Raw genomic sequence first — 18684 nt, forward strand, 5'->3', positions numbered from 1 at the left:
GAAGGGGAATAAGTTAGTCAGCAAAAGAAGCAGTGAAGAAGCAGCCAGTGAGGAAGGAAGGAAACTAAGAGTAAGGTATCACAGAAGCCAAGTGAAGATAGCATTTTAAGAGGAGGGAGTGATCAATTGTGTTGAATGATGTGGAGAGATTAATGAACATGGAGACAAAAAATATGACCATTGCATTTGGCAACTGGTGTCCTTAACAAGAGCTGTTTCAGTAGAGTGGTAGGGCGTAAATCCTTGTCAAAGTGGAGAAAAAATGGAAATAAAAAAGTACAAACAACTTTGAATTTTACTGTAAAGGGGAGTGTAGAAATGGGATCATAGCTGGGAGGGCATCAAGAGATCAAAGGAGGGTTTATATTTAAAGATGAGATTATGCAATTTACTTAGAGAAACCATTTAGCATAACACAGGTAGGTAAATTATGTTTATTATTTTTATGTCAGTATGAGAATTCCTTGAATTTTTCTATACTAGTCTAGATAATTTTAAGATTTTTATTATTCATCTTCTGATTCCTTAAGTTTGGAACAAAAAAGAAAGTCAAATCCTCAGAACAAGAAACTCAGAATTTTGTGAGCATACTTGTGGTGACAGAACACCCTCTCTATACATGAGCTAATCTCACCAGAGACCAGGAAGCATCCACAGCTGCCCAAGTATTATTGGAGACATAATTTTTGGTGTTTGACTTTCATACTAGAATCACTGTAGCAAACAGAAAAACTCTGAGAATTAGCTAATGTGTCAATTATATCTTTTAATTCACTAATTCAATAATTACTTATTTAAAAATTATGTGCCAAACATTATTCTAGGTGCTTGGATCACAACAAACAAACAAACAAACAAACCCACAACATTTCTGCTCTCTTGAAGTTTGTATTTTAATGGGGGGAGATCAGTAAAAAATATGCAAATAATTAGTAAGATAATTTTATATAATGTGTGGTATGAACAATATACACAAGGTAAAGAGATAAGAAATATCTATGAGTATGGCAGGTGAAATTCTATCAAAATAAGGTAACCAAAGAAAGCTACTCTTAGGAAGTGACATTTGTTCTAAGAAAGGAGGCAGCCATGTGCAAATATGGGGAAGGAACAATTTTCTAGGCAAAGGAAACAAAGATCCCAAGGTAAGGTGAGCTTCAGTTGTATGTAGAATGGAAAGAAGGTTGGTATACCTGCTGTATAATGAGCAAGAGTAGTGGTATGAAAAGAGTTCAGAGGGGGTTGATAACGAGATATGGTATAAGGCTTTGTAATAAGGGCAAGGAGCTCACTTTTTCAAAAATTTTGACAAATACACATAACATAAAATTAACCATTTTAAGAATTTTGAAGTGCACAATACAGTAACACTTAGTATATCCAAGATGTTATGCAATAATTACCTCTATCTAGTTCCAGAACATTTTCAATATACCAAAAAAACCAAAAACCAAAAACCTGTAACCATTAAGTAGGAACTCTCTATTCCCTTTCCCTCACAACCCCTGGAAACCACAAATCTTTTTGTCACTGTAGGTTTGCCTATTCTGGATATTTCATATAAATGGAATCACACAATATGTGTGATATATATTTCATATAAAATGAAATGATATATATTTCATATAAAACTTTATATTTCATATAAAAAGCCACATATTGTAGCTTTTTTATTTATATTTCATATAAATGGAATCACACAATATGTGACTTTATGTTTAGTTTACTTACAATGTTTTCAAGGTTCATCCACATTATATAGCATGTATCAGGATTTTTTTTCCTTTTCATGTCTAAATAATATTCTTTTATATAGATATATTTATTTATCAGTTGATGGACATTTGGATTGTTCTCATCTATCTATTACAATAGAATAGTAGAAACAGTAGAGTACAAATTTTGTTTGAACAATTCCTCATTCAGTCCAGCATATGGTAATTCTATGTTTGAACAATGGCCAAACTATTTTTTACAGTGGTTTCACTATTTTAAATTCCTTCTAGCCATATAGGAGGATTTCAATTCCCACATATTCTTGTTTTCCTTTATTTATTTATTTACATTTATTTTTTTAATGATAATAACTATTATTACTTTTATATCCATCCTAGTGGGTGTGATTTAATATCTCATTGTGTGTTTTTTAAATTATTGAAGTATAATTGACATGTTATATTAGTTTTAGGTGTACTACATACATATCGATTTGACAATTCTATATATTACTCAATGCTCACCACAATAAGTGTAGTCATCATCTGTCATCATAAAATATTATTACAATATTATTGACTATATTCCTTATGCTATGGTTTTTATCTCTGTGACATTTATAACTGGACATTTGTACCTCTTTATCCCCCTTATCTATTTCATCCATCCCCCAACCTACCACATCTCTGGCAACCACCAGCTTGTTCTCTGTATTCAAGAGTCTGGGTTTTTTGTTTGTTTGTTCATTTGTTCTGTTTTTTAGATTCCACACATAAGTAAAATCATGTGGTGTTTGTCTTCGTCTGACTTACTTCACTGTTTAAAATACTTCTAGGTCCATCCATGTTGTTGCAACCTTCATGCATTCATGGTGAGGGTGTAAATTGGTGCAACCACTATGGAAAGTAGTAAGGAGGTTCCTTGAAAAATTAAAATTTGAAAATAATTTTTTTTAAGATTTTTTTTAATTTATTTACTTGACAGAGAGAGATCACAAGTAGGCAGAGAGGCAGGCAGAGAGAGAGGAGGAAGCAGGCTCCCCGCTGAGCAGAGAGCCCGATGTGGGACTTGATCCCAGGACCCCGAGATCATGACCTGAGCAGAAGGCAGCGGCTTAACCCACTGAGCCACCCAGGCGCCCCTGAAAATAAATTTTTTTAAAAAATTAAATTTAATTTTAAAAATTTTATTTAGAAAAAATTAAAAATTAAAAATAGAAATACCATATGCTCCAGTAATTCCGCTACTGGACATTTACCCAAAGAAAACAAAAGCACAAATTTAAAAAGATATATGCACCCTTATGTTTATTGCAGCATTATTTATAATAGTCAAGATATGGAAGCAATGCAAGTTTCCACTGATAGATGAACGGACAAAGATGTATCTATATAATGCAAGATAAGAGTCCAAATTCATATTTTGCATGTAGATATCCAATTGTCTCAGCACAATTTGTTGAAAAGGATACCAAATTGAATGGTCTTGGTATCCTTGTAAAAAATCAATCGACAATAGATGTATGGATTAATTTCTGGGGTCTCAATTCTAGTCCATTTATCTGTATGTTTATCCTTATGCCAGTAAAATAATGCCAGTTTTTATTACTGTAACTGTTGCAAGTTTTGAAATTGGGAAATGTGAGTCCTCCAACTTTATTACTCTTTAAGATTGTTTTGGCTACTCTGGGTGCCTTACAATTCCATATAAATTTGAGCATCAGCTTTGACATTACTTTAAAAAAGGCTATTTGCATTTTCACATGGATTGCATTAAATCTGTAGATTACTTTGGGGAGCATTGCTACCTTAACAATATTATGTCTTCTACTCCATAACCACAGGATGTCTTTCTATTTATTTTGGTCTTTTATTTATTTCAGCACTGTTTTATGGTTTAAATTTTACTAGTCTTGTACCTCTTTGGTTAAGTTTACTTCTAAGTATTTTATTCTTTTTGGTGCTATAATAAATTGAATTGCTTTCTTAATTTCCTCTGAATTGTTCGTGCTAATATATGGAAATACAGTGAGTTTTTCTGTGTGTTGATTTTGTATTCAGCAGATTTGCTAAATGCACTTGTTGCTTCTAACAGTTATTTTGTGTGTGGATCCTTTAGGGTTTATATATCTATATAGATATATAGAGATACATAGATATAGATATAGATATATTTGTTCAATATATAACAATATTATTACTATCTATCTATATACACAATACCATGCCCCATCTGTAAAGATATAGTTTTATATCTGTTTTATACAGATAGTTTAACTTCTGTTCGACTTGGTAAGTCTTTTTATTTCTTGTCCAATTGCTTTCGCTAGAACTTCCAGTACGCCATTAAATAGAAATGGCAGAAACCAGCATATTTGTCTTGATCCTGATCTTAGAGAAAAAGCTTTTAGTTTTTCATCATTGAGCATGATGGTAGCTGTGGAGTTTTTGTTTCTGTTTTGATTTTTTTATAATGCTTTCTAGTATGTTGAGGAAGTTCCTTAGTTTGCTGAATGTTTTCATCATGGAAGTGTATTGGATTATGTCAAATTATTTTTTGGCATAAATTGAGATAATCATGTAGTCCTTTTCCTTCATTCTATCACACTGGTGTATTACACTGATTGATTTTCTTTTTTTAATATTTTATTTACTTGAGGAGTGAGAGTATCAGAGAGAGAATGAGTTGGAGTGGGGGAACAGAGGGAGAGAGAGAAGCCGACTCCCCACTGCACAGGGAACCCAGTGTGGGGTTAGATCCCAGGAACCTGAGATCATGACCTGAGCCAAAGGCAGATGCTTAGCCAACTGAGCCACCTAGGCACCCCTGATTGATTTTCATATGTTGAATAGTCTTTGCATTCTTGGGATAAATCCCAGTTAGTCATAGTGTATAATACTCTTACTATGCTATTGGATTTGGTTTGCTAGTATTTTGTTGAAGAGTTTAGCATCTACATTAGTAAGAGATGTTGGTATATCATTTTGATTTCTTGTGGTGTTTTTTTTTTTCTGGCTTTGGTGGCAGGGCAATACTAGCCTTGAAGAATGAGTTAGGAAGTCTTACCTCCTCTTCTATTTTTGGAGGTGTTTGAGAAGGATTGATAGTGTAAATTTTCCTTAAATGTTTAATGGAATGTATCAATGAAACCTTCTGGTCCTGGGCTTTTTTTTATTGTTGGGAGGTTTTTACTTACTGATTCAGTCTCTTGTTACAGGTTTGTTCAAATTTTCTATTTATTTTTTAATTTAAATTCAATTAGCCAACATATAGTATATCATTAGTTTCAGATCTAGTGTTTAATAATTTATCACCCAGTGCTCACCACATCACGTATTTTTTTAAAAGCAATTTTGGTAGTTTGTGTGTTTCTATGAACTTGCCCACTTCCTCTAGGCTGATTTGTGGTTTACAATTATTCATAGTATTCTCCTTTAACCCTTTATATTTTTGTAAGGTTAGTGGTAACGTCTCCACCTTAATTTCTGAGTTTAGCAATTTGAATTTTTTTTCTTAGTCCAGGTAATGGCATGTTAATGTTGTTGATCTTTTCAAAAAACCATGTTTTGTTTTTGTTGATTCTGTTGTCTATTTCCTATTTTATTTATATTAATTCTAATCTTTTTATTTCCTTCCTTCTGCTAAATTTGGGTTTAGTTCTATTTCTAGTTCCTTAATGTGTTAAGTTGGATTATTGATTTTAGATCACTTTTTAAAACGTAGGTGTGCACAGCTTATAAATATTCCTCTGAGCACCATTTTTGATATATCTGATAATTTTTGTTATGCTGTGTATTTGTTTTCATTTATCTGCATGTATTTCTAAGTTTTTTTTAACCTGCTGACTGTTATAAAATCTGTTTAATTTTCACATATTTGTGGATTTTCCCAAGTTTTTCTGTTATTGATTTCTAGTTTCATTCCATTGTTGTTGGAAAAGATACTTGATGTTATTTTAATAATTTTAAATATACTGAGACTTGCTTTGGCCCAATATATGGTCTATCTTTGAAAGTTTTCATGTGCACTTGAGAAGAATGTGTGTTCTCATTGTGGGATGGGGTGTTCTATAAATATCTGTTAGGTTTAACTGGTTTATAATGTTGTTCAAGTCTTCTATTTTCTTAATGATCTTTGTCTAGTTGTTATATACATATCATAGGTAGGATATTGGAATATCCAACTATTATTGTTGAACCATCTACATTTCCCTTTAATTCTGTCAACTTTTGATTCATATATTTTGGAGCTCTGTTGTAAGATGTATGTACATACATAAATTTTATATCTTGGTGAGCTTATCTTTTCATCAGTATCTAATATTCTTCTTTGTATCTTGTAACAAAGTTTTGACTTAAAGTCTATTTTGTCTGATATTAATATATCCATTCTAGATTTCTTTTGGATATTATTAACATATAATTTTTTTCCATTTTTTACAGTTAACCTATTATAGTCCTGGAGTCTAACGTGTGTCTCTTTTAGACAGCATATAATTGAATCATGTATTATTATCCATTCTTCAAGTCTCTGCCTTTTAATTGGAGAGTTCAATCCATTTACATCTAATTTCTGGTAAAAAAGGACCTATTGCTGCCATTTTGGTTTTTCTTTTCTATATGTCGTACCTATTTTCTGTATATTTTTAGTTATATTCTTAGTGGTTACTGTGGCGATTATAATTAACATCCTTTTTCTTCCTTCCATATTATAACTTGATTGACATATAGCTCACATGCCATACAATTGCCCATTTAAAGTGTACAGTTAGCATCTTAACTTTATAAAAACCTAGTTTGGATTAATACCTACTTTGTTCAATAGTATACAAAACTCTGCTCCTATACATTTTCATCCCTCACCTTTGTTATTACTGTCACAAATTACATCTTAGTACATTGGTGCCTATTAACATAAATTTATAAGTACTGTTTAAGCAATTGTATTTTAAATAATATCAGAAAGGAGGTACAAAGCAAAACTACAATACTAGATTTGTATTTACATACATAATTATTTTTCCAGTGTTATTTATTTCTTCATATGACTTTGTGTTGCTGTTGAGTATCCTTTCATTTCATTCTGTAAGACTTTCTTTAGCACTATTTATAGGATAAGTCTAATTGTAACAAATTCTCTCAGCTTTTGTTTATCGGGAAATGTCTTCATTTCACCCTCATTTTTGAAGGATTATTTTGTTAGATCTAGAATTCTCAATTGACAGAGTTTTCCTTTCATCACTTTGAATAAGTCACCCCATAATTTCTGATTTATATGGTTTCTGATAAGTAATCAGAGGCAATGCAAGTGTCCATTGATGAATGAATGGGTAAACATAATGTGGTATATACATACAATGGAATATTATTCAGCCTTTAAACAGGAAGGGGATTCTAACACATGCCAGAACATGGATGAAGATTGAGGACATTATACTAAGTGAAATAAGTCTGTCACAAAAAAGATAAATATTATATGATTCCACTTATATGGGGTACTTAGAGTAGTTAAATTCATAGAGATAGAAAGTAGAACAGTGGTTGCCAAGGGTTGGGTGGTTGGAAGAATGGGCAATTATTGTTTATAGAGTTTCAGTTTTGTAAGATAAAAGACTTCTGGATATGAGTGAGTGGTGATGGCCTCACAATAGGAATGTATTTAATACCTCTGAACTGTGTGCTTAAAAATTGTTAAGATGACAAATTTTGTTATGTGTATTTTACTACAACAACAAAAAAAATGGGGAAAATGCTGCCCAGGAGGCTACTCCATCCCGAGATAACTTGGGGTGAGGTGGGAAAATCAAAAGCAAGTTCCTGAGCTGATCCCTCAGGGAGCCACCAGGCAGGTCAAAATGCAAAACTACAACTCTTCGAAAACAAGTTCTGCATTGCCTCCTTTGGCAACTGTAAGCCCACAGTTCCATGGCTGTTGCTGAGTTATTGATTGGAGGATGTTTGGCAGGTAAGTAAAAATGTCATAATTCTCTCTTACTGAAACTCAGGAGCCTCTTTCTTCATAAGCACTACCCTGGTTGTTGTAAGCTGTTTTTGTTTTTGTTTTATAATTTCAGAATTCCAAAAATGTTGATTCTAACAGTTTTTTCCTAAACATTGCATTAGTAAAAGGATAAACCCTTGGCTTTCCCTACTCCTCCATTTTTAGTGACATCGCATTCTGGAGTTTGCTTTTCTTTCTTACGATTGTGGAAATTTGTTAAAGGATTTTTAAGCCAATTAGTTACAGGATTACAATTTATGTTTTTAAAAGATTCCTCTCAGGGTGCCAGGGTGGTTCAGATGGTTAAGTGTCTGCCTTTGGCTAAGGTCATGATCCCTGGGTCCTGGGATCTAGCCCCACATGGGCCTCCCTACTCAGTAGGGAGTCTGCTTCTCCCTCTCCCTTTGCCCCTGCCCCTGCTCATGCTCTCTCTCTCTCTCTCTCTCAAATGAGTAAATTTTAAAAAATCTTTAAAAGACTTTTTTTTAAAAAAAATAAGATTCTATGCTCTTTGAAGAATGGATTGTAAAGAGGTAAGAGTGGAACAAAGGACACTAGTTAGGACGCTTAAGTGGTAGTTCATCCAATTATGGGTTTGTCTTGGATAGATTGGATTGGTAGTAAACTTTTTTTAAAAAATGGGTGATTCTTCAGTCAGAATGGCCAAAATTAACAACTCAGGAAACAACAGGTGTTGGTAAAATGTACAGAAAAGGGAACCCTCGTATAATGTGGGAATGTAAGCTGGTGCAGCCACTCTTGAAAACAGTATGGAGTTTCCTCAAAAAGTTGACAATAGAGTGACTCCACAATCCAGCAACTGCACAACTAGGTATTTATCCAAAGGACACAAAAATACTGATTCAAAGGGACACATGCACCCTAATGTTTATAGCAGCAATATCCCCACTAGCCAAAATTTGGAAAGAGCCCAGATATCCATCAACAGATGAATGGATAATGAAGTGGTATATATATATATATATATATATATATATATATATATATATATGAATATTAGCCATCAAAAAGAATGAAATCTTGCCATTTGCAATGATGTGGATGAAACTAGAAGATATTATGCCGAGTGAAATAGGTCAGAGAAAGACAAAAACCATATGATTTTATTCATATGTGGAATTTAAGAAAGAAAACACATGAACATAGGGGAATGGAAGGAAGAATAAGATAAAAACAGAAAAGGAGGCAAACCATAAGAGACTCTTAACTCTAGGAAACAAACTGAGGGTTGCTGGTAGGGAGATGGGTGGGATGATGGGGCAATTGGGTGATGGGCATTAAGGAGGGCACTTGATGTAATGAGCACTGGGTGTTATATGCAACTGATGAATCACTAAATTCTACCCCTGAAACTAATAATACACTATATGTTAAGTAAATTGAATTTAAATAAAAAAATAAAGAAAAAACTAGGTGATTCCTGGTATATTTTTGGAGATTAGCTCTAGGTAAACTCCAGGATTGCTTATGAATATATGTGGAAAGTGAGAGGACAAAAAGAATGAAGAACATACTTAGAACTTGAATAATAGTGCCATTTTACCAATGAGGGGGACTAAAAAAAGTGACAGGTTGGGGAGGTAAATATTCAATGTTACATTTGAGATGGCTTTTGACATTCAACTGGCCTTGTCAGGAAGTCAGTTGGTATAAAAATCCAGAACTCAATAGAATGATCTGAGCTGGAAGCAGATTTGGCAGTCATAAACCTATAGCTAGTAATATAAATTTGTGAAACTAGGTAAGAACTTTTAGGGAGAACATGAAATCAGAAAATAATAGGCTAGGTAAGGAGCACTGGGGCCCAATAATATTTAGGCAAGCAGAGAAGGAGCCATAAAACAACTGGGAATATATTAGTGAAGAAGAAAACCATGATCATGGTGTTACAGAAGCCAAGACAACAATGTTTCAAGAAAGAGAAAGTGGTAAACTGCATTGAATGCAGTTGAGAAGTTGAGATATAATGAGGACAGAGAAATTACCATTGATTTGGCAAGATGGGGTGGGGGATGTTACAAAAGACCTTGCCAAGAGCAGTGCCTTACTGAAACAGATTTAGGAGAAAATTGGAAATATGGATACAATGACTATAGAAAACTTCAAGAAATTCTGTTGTCAAGAATAGAAAAATGGAGCAATAGCTTGATCGGAATGTGAAGACATGGAAGTTTTTTTTTTTTTTTTTAAATAAAGAGGATACACAAGAATATGCTTATATGCTGATAGAAATGAGACTGGTGATGTAGAAAGAGAATACACTTATATGTGTTAGATCCTTGAGAAATCAGGGGACTGGAATCCAAAGCACAAATAAAGGGGATGGCCTTTGATAGGAGCAAGGATACTCCATCCATTTTAATGATAATCTAATATCTATTGAGCTCTATGTACCAGGTACTACTTAAAACACCTTACACATATTCATTTAATGCAACAAGACTGTGAGGTAAAAATTTTTACTGCCCTCATTCATTTTAAATAAGAAAAAAAGTTACAGCCTAGTAAGTTTAAATAGCTTAGTCAAGTTCACTAAGTCAAGTTCTAGTAAATGGTAGAGTCATTATTTGTACCCTGGGAATATGGCATTTGATCCCACACCCTTAACCACTATTCTATACAGTATATGGAGAAAGCTAGAGTGTGGACACAAATTAAACAGATGGTAGATTTGGTTATAAAAAGAGGAGGAAGTTCTCATCTCATTGCTTTTATTTTCTCAATAATATGAAGCAAGGTCTATATCAGTATTTATAGATGTCTCATTCCTTTTAATGCCAACATAATACTTTATCATATAGTTGTACCACAATATAGTTATTTAACTAATGAGTTCCCTATTGATGAAATTTTGTTTTCAGGTTTTTGTTAAAACAATGCTGTAATGAATATTTCTGTGCATTTATCTTTGAGCATATATATAAGTATTTCTGTATAATGGATTTCTAGAAGTAGATTTTCTAGATCTTCTCCATTAAAATTTTAATAGATATGGCCAAATTATCTGCTCAAAAGATTACCCTTATTTATACTCCTATCCAAAGTATATGGAAGTGTTTATTTTCCACACCCTTGGAAACATTTCTTGTTATCAATCTTTATAATATTTGATACTCTCATAGGTTGCAAAAAGAACACCTAGTGCTGAGGTCTTGGTTTCTAAATACTGTTTTTCCAATCAAATAAATTAGGGCTCCATGTAGAAATGGTTGATCCCAGCACTGGGTTAGGAAAAATAAGATTAATCTGGTACAACATGTGGTGCCAGAAAGTAAGGAAGCAGTCAAATAATAGGGACCTGTCAAAATGACATAGAAGCTCTCAATGGCCAAGGTGGAAACAATCTGAACAAAGTAATGGTAGTATTAGGTTATAAGTCAGAACAAAATAAACAACCATCTAGGAATGCATCTATTATAAATGAGTAAATAAGTGGGGGAGATGGGATATCTTCCTTATAGAATTTCAATTAATACATATAGAAGGAATGAAAGAATTAAAAAAAATCAACATTAGGTAAACAGTAATAACTGTCACTATCAAGAACAATTGATGAATGCTAAAATTAGTGAGCAAAAGTATGATGTGAAATGGTATTTGAATAGTCTCAAGACATTTATTAATTATAAATAGGAAAACAGTAACTTTATAGTGAAGCTTACCAAACACTACCTTAACCAAATGATCAGGGTTAATATCACCAGCAATAAGACATATCAGCATTAGCTATCATCTGATATGATGCACTAAAGAGGACAAACAATGGGGAGGAGTTAAGATGACAGAGGAGTAGGGGACCCTAAGTTCATCTTGTCCCTGGAATTCACCTAGATAGTTGTCAAATCATTCTAAACACCTGCAAAATCAACTGGATTTGAGAAAAAAAATGCTACAATTCTACAAATAGAAAAGTGACCACTTTTTGGAAGGTAGGAGATGTGGAGACTTGAATCTGGGGTGATCTGTCAGAAGACACTGTGGAGGGGAGGGAGCCAGCTTAAGGAGGTTACCACAAAGTAGCATAAACAGTGGAGTGCAAAATTGGAATTTTAGAAGTCTGCTGTGGGGGTGGCGGGGTGAGGGGGAGGACATCCCTGGCTTAAAGGTGCTCAGGTGGTGAAGCAGGATGTAATCCCAGGTCTGACAGTGTGGTCTTAGGAGTCCCAGGGTCACAAGAAGAACAGGGGTGCCCAAGTGCAGCAGTTTCCAGGCATCAGAGCAGGGAAGCTGGCTGAAAATCGTGAGTCTAGGTGCAGGCTTTCTGCTTCGTGTTGTCATAAAATGCAAACTGCTGCATGGTCATGTGACTGTTTTCCTGGCAGGGGCCTTACAAAAGGCAGAAGCCTGATGAGACCCCCAGCTTCCCCCAGAAAGAACAGTGCAGGTGTGTGCTGCAGGAGTCCATGAAATTTGGTCTTGAAATTCAGTTGTGTGCCCGAGATAAAAATGCTCGGTCACAGGCTGGGTGAACACAGAGTTAGGATGGAAACTGAGGAGACAAGAGTGATTGCTTTTCTATGAGGGCTCACTGAAGAGTAGGGGGCACGAACTTTTACCTCTGGGACTACAGAGCAGGATGCAGCCATTTTCATCCCCCATATCAGTGCTGAAAATCTTCAGGGAGCAAAACAGTGCCACATAGTGGAATCCAGAGCTGCTTACACTTAGCCCAGCCTGCTGGAAAAAGCAATGCCACCTGAGAATCAGTGGATCAGGTGCCTACACCAGAAGACCAATAGGAACAACTGGCTAGCACCAAGTCTACTGATCTTAGAAAACTGCAAAGCCTCAGCTCTTAGGGAAAACAGTATACAGCATTCGTGGTTTTCTTTATTCTTTCATCTTTCATTATTATTTTTTCAGCAATTTTCTTATTTTTTCAATTCTTTTTAAATTAATTTTTAATTTTTATTTATTTATATTATAAATTTTAATTTTTTCTTTCTTTTCATTGTATTTTCCTATTTTTGAGTTTATATACGTTTTTCTTTCTTTCCTATTTGGGGATACAGTTTCTTTTAACAAGCAGACCAAAACATGCCCAGGACCTAGGACTTTTTTGCTCTGTTTCTTGTCTAATTTTACTTATTTTGTTTTCTGTTATTGTTATAACTCTCTTTTCTCTTTCTTTCTTCCATTCTTTTCTGAACAAAATGACAAAATGGAAAAATTTACTCCAAAGGAAAGAACAGGAGGTAGTACTCACTGCTAGGGATTTAATCAATATGTATATAAGTAAGAGGTCGGAAATAGAATTTAAAACAATGATTATAAGGATGCGAGTGGTGCTTGAAAAAAAGGAGAGAAAACACTAGAGAATCCCTTACTACAGAAATAAGAGAACGATAATCTAATCAGGCCAAAATTAAAAATGCTATTACCGAGATGCAGTCCCAAATGGAGGCTTTAAAAGTAAGGATAAACAAGGCAGAAGAGAGAGTCAGTGATATAGAAGATAAAATAATGGAGAACAAGGAAGCTGAAAAAAGGAGAGAAAACAACTACTGGATCAAAAAAGGAGACAGAGAACTCAGTGATTCTATAAAGCAAAACAATATCTGAATCATAAGGGTCCCAGACGATGAAGAGAGGGAGAGAGGGGCAGGTTTATTTGAGCAAGTTATGGCTGAGAACTTCCCTAGTCTGGGGAAGAAAACAGGCATTCTAGTCCAGGAGGCACAGAGAACACCCCTCAAAATCAACAAAAACAGGTAAACACCTCAACATATAATAGTGAAGCTTGAAAATTTCAGTGATAAATTGAAAAACTGAAAGAAGCTCAGAACAAGAGATTCTTAACACATAACAAGGGTAGACATATAAGTTCAGCAGCAGACTTGTCCAGAGACCTGGCACCCAGAAAGGACTGGCATTCAACATGCTAAAGGGGAAAAATACGCAGCCAAGAATATTTTATCTAGCAAGGCTATCATTTAGAATAGAAGAGATAGTTTCTAGGACAAATAAAAACTAAAGAAATTAATGAAAATTTAATCAGGCCTGCAAGAAATATTTTTTTAAAGGTATTTATTTATTTATTTGACAGAGAGAGAAATCACAAGTAGGCATAAGTAGCAGAGAAGCAGGCAGATAGAGAGGGAGAAGCAGACTCCCCACTGAGCAGAGAGCCCGATGTGGGGCTCGATCCCAGGACCCTGGGATAATGACCCGAGCTGAAGGCAAAGGCTTAACCCACTGAGCCACCCAGGCACCCCAGCCCTGCAAGAAATATTAAAGGGGAACCTTTGAGCAAAGATAGCGCTCCCAAAATAACAAAGATCGAAAAGGAACAGAGGCAATATATAGAAACAGTGACTCTACAGGTAATACAATGGCACTAAATCCCTATCTTTCAGTAATTACTCTGAATGTAAATGGACTAAATGCTCCAATAAAAAGGCATAGGTTATCAGAATGGATTAAAAAAAAAGACCCATCCATATGCTGCTTTAAAAAACACTCTTTTTTGACATAAAGACACCTCCAGATTGGAAGTGAGAGGTGGAGAACCATCTATCATGCTAATGGAAATCAAAAGAAAGCTGGAGTAGCCATATCAATATCAGACAAACTAGATATTTTTTAAATTTTTATTTTTTATAAACATGTATTTTTATCCCCAGGGGTACAGGTCTGTGAATTGCCAGATTTACACACTTCACAGCACTCACCAAAGCACATACCCTCCCCAATGTCCATAACCCCACCCCCCTCTCCCAAACCCCCTCCCCCCAGCAACCCTCAGTTTGTTTTGTAAGATTAAGAGTCACTCATGGTTTGTCTCCCTCCCAATCCCATCTTGTTTCATTCATTCTTCTCCTAGCCCCTTAAACCTCCATGTTGCATCTCCACTTCCTCATATCAGGGAGATCATATGATAGTAGACAAACTAGATTTTAAAACAGAGACTGTAATAAGAGATGAAGAAGGATACTATATCATAATAAAGTGGTCTATCCAATGAGAAGATCTAACAATTATAAATATTTATGCCCCAACTTGGCAGTAGACACATATATAAAGGAATCAATGACAAAATTAAAGAAACTCATTGATAATAACACAATAAAAGTAGGGGATTTTAACATCCCACTCATAGCAAAGGACAGATCATCTAAGCAGAAGATCAACCAGGAAATGGTGGCTTTGAAGAACACACTGGACCAGATGGACTTCACAGATATATTCAGAGCATTTCATTCTAAGGCAGCAGGATACACATTCTTCTCAAGTGCACATGAAACATTCTCCAGAATAGACTACATACTGGGCCACAAATCAGATCTCAACTAATACCAAAAAATTAGGATTAATCCATGCATATTTTCAGACCACAGTGTTTGAAAATTTGACATCAAATACAAGAAAATTGTGGAAGGAACACAAAAACATGGAGGTTAAAAAGCATCCTACTAAAGAATGATTGGGTCAGGCAGCAAATAAAAGAAGAATTTAAAAAACTACATGGAAACAAATGAAAATGAAACACAACAGTTCAGAACTTTTGGGACGCAGCAAAGTGGTCCTAAGAGGGAAGTACTTGGCATACAGGCCTTTCCCAAGAAACAAGAAAAGTCTCAAATACACTACCTAACTTTATACCTAAAGGAGCTGAGAAAACAGCAAGCAGAGCCTAAATCCAGCAGAAGAGAAAATAAAGAACAGAGCAGAAATCAATGATATAGAAATTTAAAAAAACCCCAGTAGAACAGACCAACAAAACTAGGAGCTGGTTCTTTAAAAGAATTAGCAAAACTGATACACTACTAGCCAGACTTATTAAAAAGAAAAGAGAAAGGAACCAAATAAATAAAATCACGAATAGAAAAGGAGAGATCACAACACCACAGAAACACAATTATAACAGAATATTACAAGCAATTATATGCCAACAAACTGGGCATTCTAAAAAAGATGGACAAATTCCTAGAAACATGCAAGCTACAAAGCTGAAACAGGAAGAAATAGAAAATTTGAACAGGAAAAGTGAATTGGCACAAATCGGAGGGGGAAACTATGAGAGACTGGACTCTGAGAAACAATCTGAGGGTTTGTGGGGGATGGGAGGAATGGGTGAGCCTGGTGTTTGGTATTAAGGAGGGCATATATTGCATGGGGCAATGGGTATTGTACATAAACCATGAATCTTGGAACACTACATCAAAGACTAATGGTATGTTTTATGGTGATATAACACAATTTAAAAAAGCAAAAAAAAAAAGGATGAATGAAGAAGTGGTATAGACATATAGATAGATATATAGATATTATAATGGAACATTATTTAGCCATAAAAATGATAGAATCCTGCTGTCTATGACAACATGGATAAATCTGGAGGACATTATGCTAGATAATATAAGCCAGACAAGAGAAAGACAAATACTATATGATCTCCTTTATATGTGGGATCTCAAAAAACTTTGAAAACCAAACTCATAGAAAAGGGGATCAGATTTGTGGTTACCAGAGGCAGGGGGTGGGGGGAAAAGAATTGGGGGAAAGGTGGTCAAAAGGTAAAACCTTCCAGTTATAATGTAAATAAGTAGTAGGGATTTAATGTAGAGTGTAACAACTATGGATAAAACACTTCTATAATACATGTGAAAGTGGATTTAATGTAGAGTGTAACAACTATGGATAAAACACTTCTATAATACATGTGAAAGTGGTTAAGAGGGTAAATCCCAAGAGTTATCATCACAAGGAAAAACAATTTGGTTTTTTTTTTTTTGCTTTCTCTTTTTATTCTATCTCTATGAGGTGACAGATGCTAATTAAATTTATAAGTGATCATTTCACACTATATATAAACCAAATTGTATGCTGTATATCTTAAATGTATACAGTGATGTATGTCAGTTATATCTCAATAAAGCTTAGGGGGGAAAAAAGAAAATTTGGACAGATCCATAACCAGCAAAGAAATTATATCAGTAATCCAAAATCTCCCAAGAAAAAAAAGTCCAGGGCCAGATGGCTTTCCAGGGGAATTCTACCAAATAGTTAAAGAAGAATTAATACCTATTCCTCTCAAATTGTTCCAAAAAATAGAAATGGAACAAAACCTTCTAAATTCCTTCTATGAGGCCAGCATTATCTTGATTCCAAAACCAAATATCCCCCTATAAAGGAGAATTACAGGCCATTATCCCTGATGAACATGGATGCAAAAATTCTCACCAAAATACTAGCCAATAGGACCTAACAGTACATTAAAACGATTATTCACCACAACCAAGTGGGATTTATTCCTGGCTGCAAGCATGATTCAAAATCCACAAATGAATCAATGTGATGCACTACATTAACAAAAGAAAGGACAAGAACTGTATGATCCTCTTACTAGATACAGAAAAAGCATCTGACAAAATACAACATCCTTTCTTGATTAAAACTCTCCACAGTACAGGAATAGAAGGAATATACTTTAATATCTTAAAAGCCATATATTGAAAACCCACAGTGAATATCTTCCTCAGTGGGGAAAAACTAAGAGCTTTTCCCCTAAGGTCAGGAACATGAGAGGGATGTCCACTCTCACCATTGTTCTTCAACACAGGGCTGGAATTAATAGCTTTAGCAATCAGACAACAAAAAGAAATAAAAGGCATAAAAATCGGCAAAGAAGTCAAATTCACTCTTCGCAGATGACATGATTCTCTATGTAGAAAATGCAAAGGACTCCACCAAAAAATCACCAGAATGGATACAGGTATTCAGCAAAGACACAGGATATAAAATCAATGCACACAAGTCAGTTGCATTTCAATACACTAACAATGAGGCAGAAGAAAGAGAAATCAAGGAGTGGATCCAATTTACAATTGCACCAAAACCTCTAAGATACCTAGAAATAAACCTAGCCAAACAAGTCAAAGACTTGTACTTTAAAAACTATAGAACAATTATGAATGAAATTGAGGAAGACAAAGAAATGGGAAAACATTCCATGCTCATGGATTGTAAGAATATTGTTAAAAGGTTTATGCAACCCAAAGCAATCTACATATTCAATTCAATCCCTATCAAAATACAATCAACATTTTTCACAGAGCTGCAATAAACAATCCTAAAATTTGTATGGAACCAGAAAAGACCCCAAATAGCCAAAGGAATGTTGTAAAAGGAAAGGAAACCTGGAGGCATCACAATTCTGGACTTCATGCTGTAATACAAAGTCGTAAAATCATCAAGACAGTATGGTACTGGTATAAAAAAAGACAAATACATCAAGGAACAGACAACAGAACCCAGAAATGGACCCTCAACTCTATTGCCAATTAACCTTCAACAAAGCAGGAAAGAATATCCAATGGAAAAAAAGACAGTCTCTTCAACAAACGGTGTTGGGAAAACTGGACAGCCACAAGTAGAAGAATTAAACTGGACCACTTCCTTAAACCATACACAAAAATAAACTCAAAATGGGTGAAAGACCGAACTATGAATTCATCAAAATCCTAAAGGAGAACACAGGCAGCAACATTTTTAAAAAAAATCTCAGCTGCTAAGTTCTTGCTAGACATGTCTCCAGAGGTATGGGATAAAAAAGCAAAAATGAACTACTGGGGCTTCACCAAGATAAACAGTTTTCGCACAGCAAAGGAAAGAGTCAACAAAACTAAAAGTCAATTTACGGAATGGGAGAAGATATTTGCAAATATCTTATCAGATAAAGGACTCATGTCCAAAATCCATAGAGACCTTACCAAACTCAACACCCAAAAAACAAATAATCCAGTCAAGAACTGGGCAGAAGACATGACCAGACATTTTTCCAAAGATACAAAAATGGCCAACAGACACATGAAAAAATGCTCAACATCACTAGGCATCAGGGAAATATAAATCAAAACCACACACCTGTGTCTCACCTGTGAAGTGAGATACCACCTCACACCTGTCAGAATAGCTAAAATTAACAACTCAGGAAAAAACATTTTG

The sequence above is a fragment of the Mustela lutreola genome, chromosome X (genome assembly GCF_030435805.1).
Source record: "Mustela lutreola isolate mMusLut2 chromosome X, mMusLut2.pri, whole genome shotgun sequence".
NCBI lineage: Eukaryota > Metazoa > Chordata > Mammalia > Carnivora > Mustelidae > Mustela > Mustela lutreola.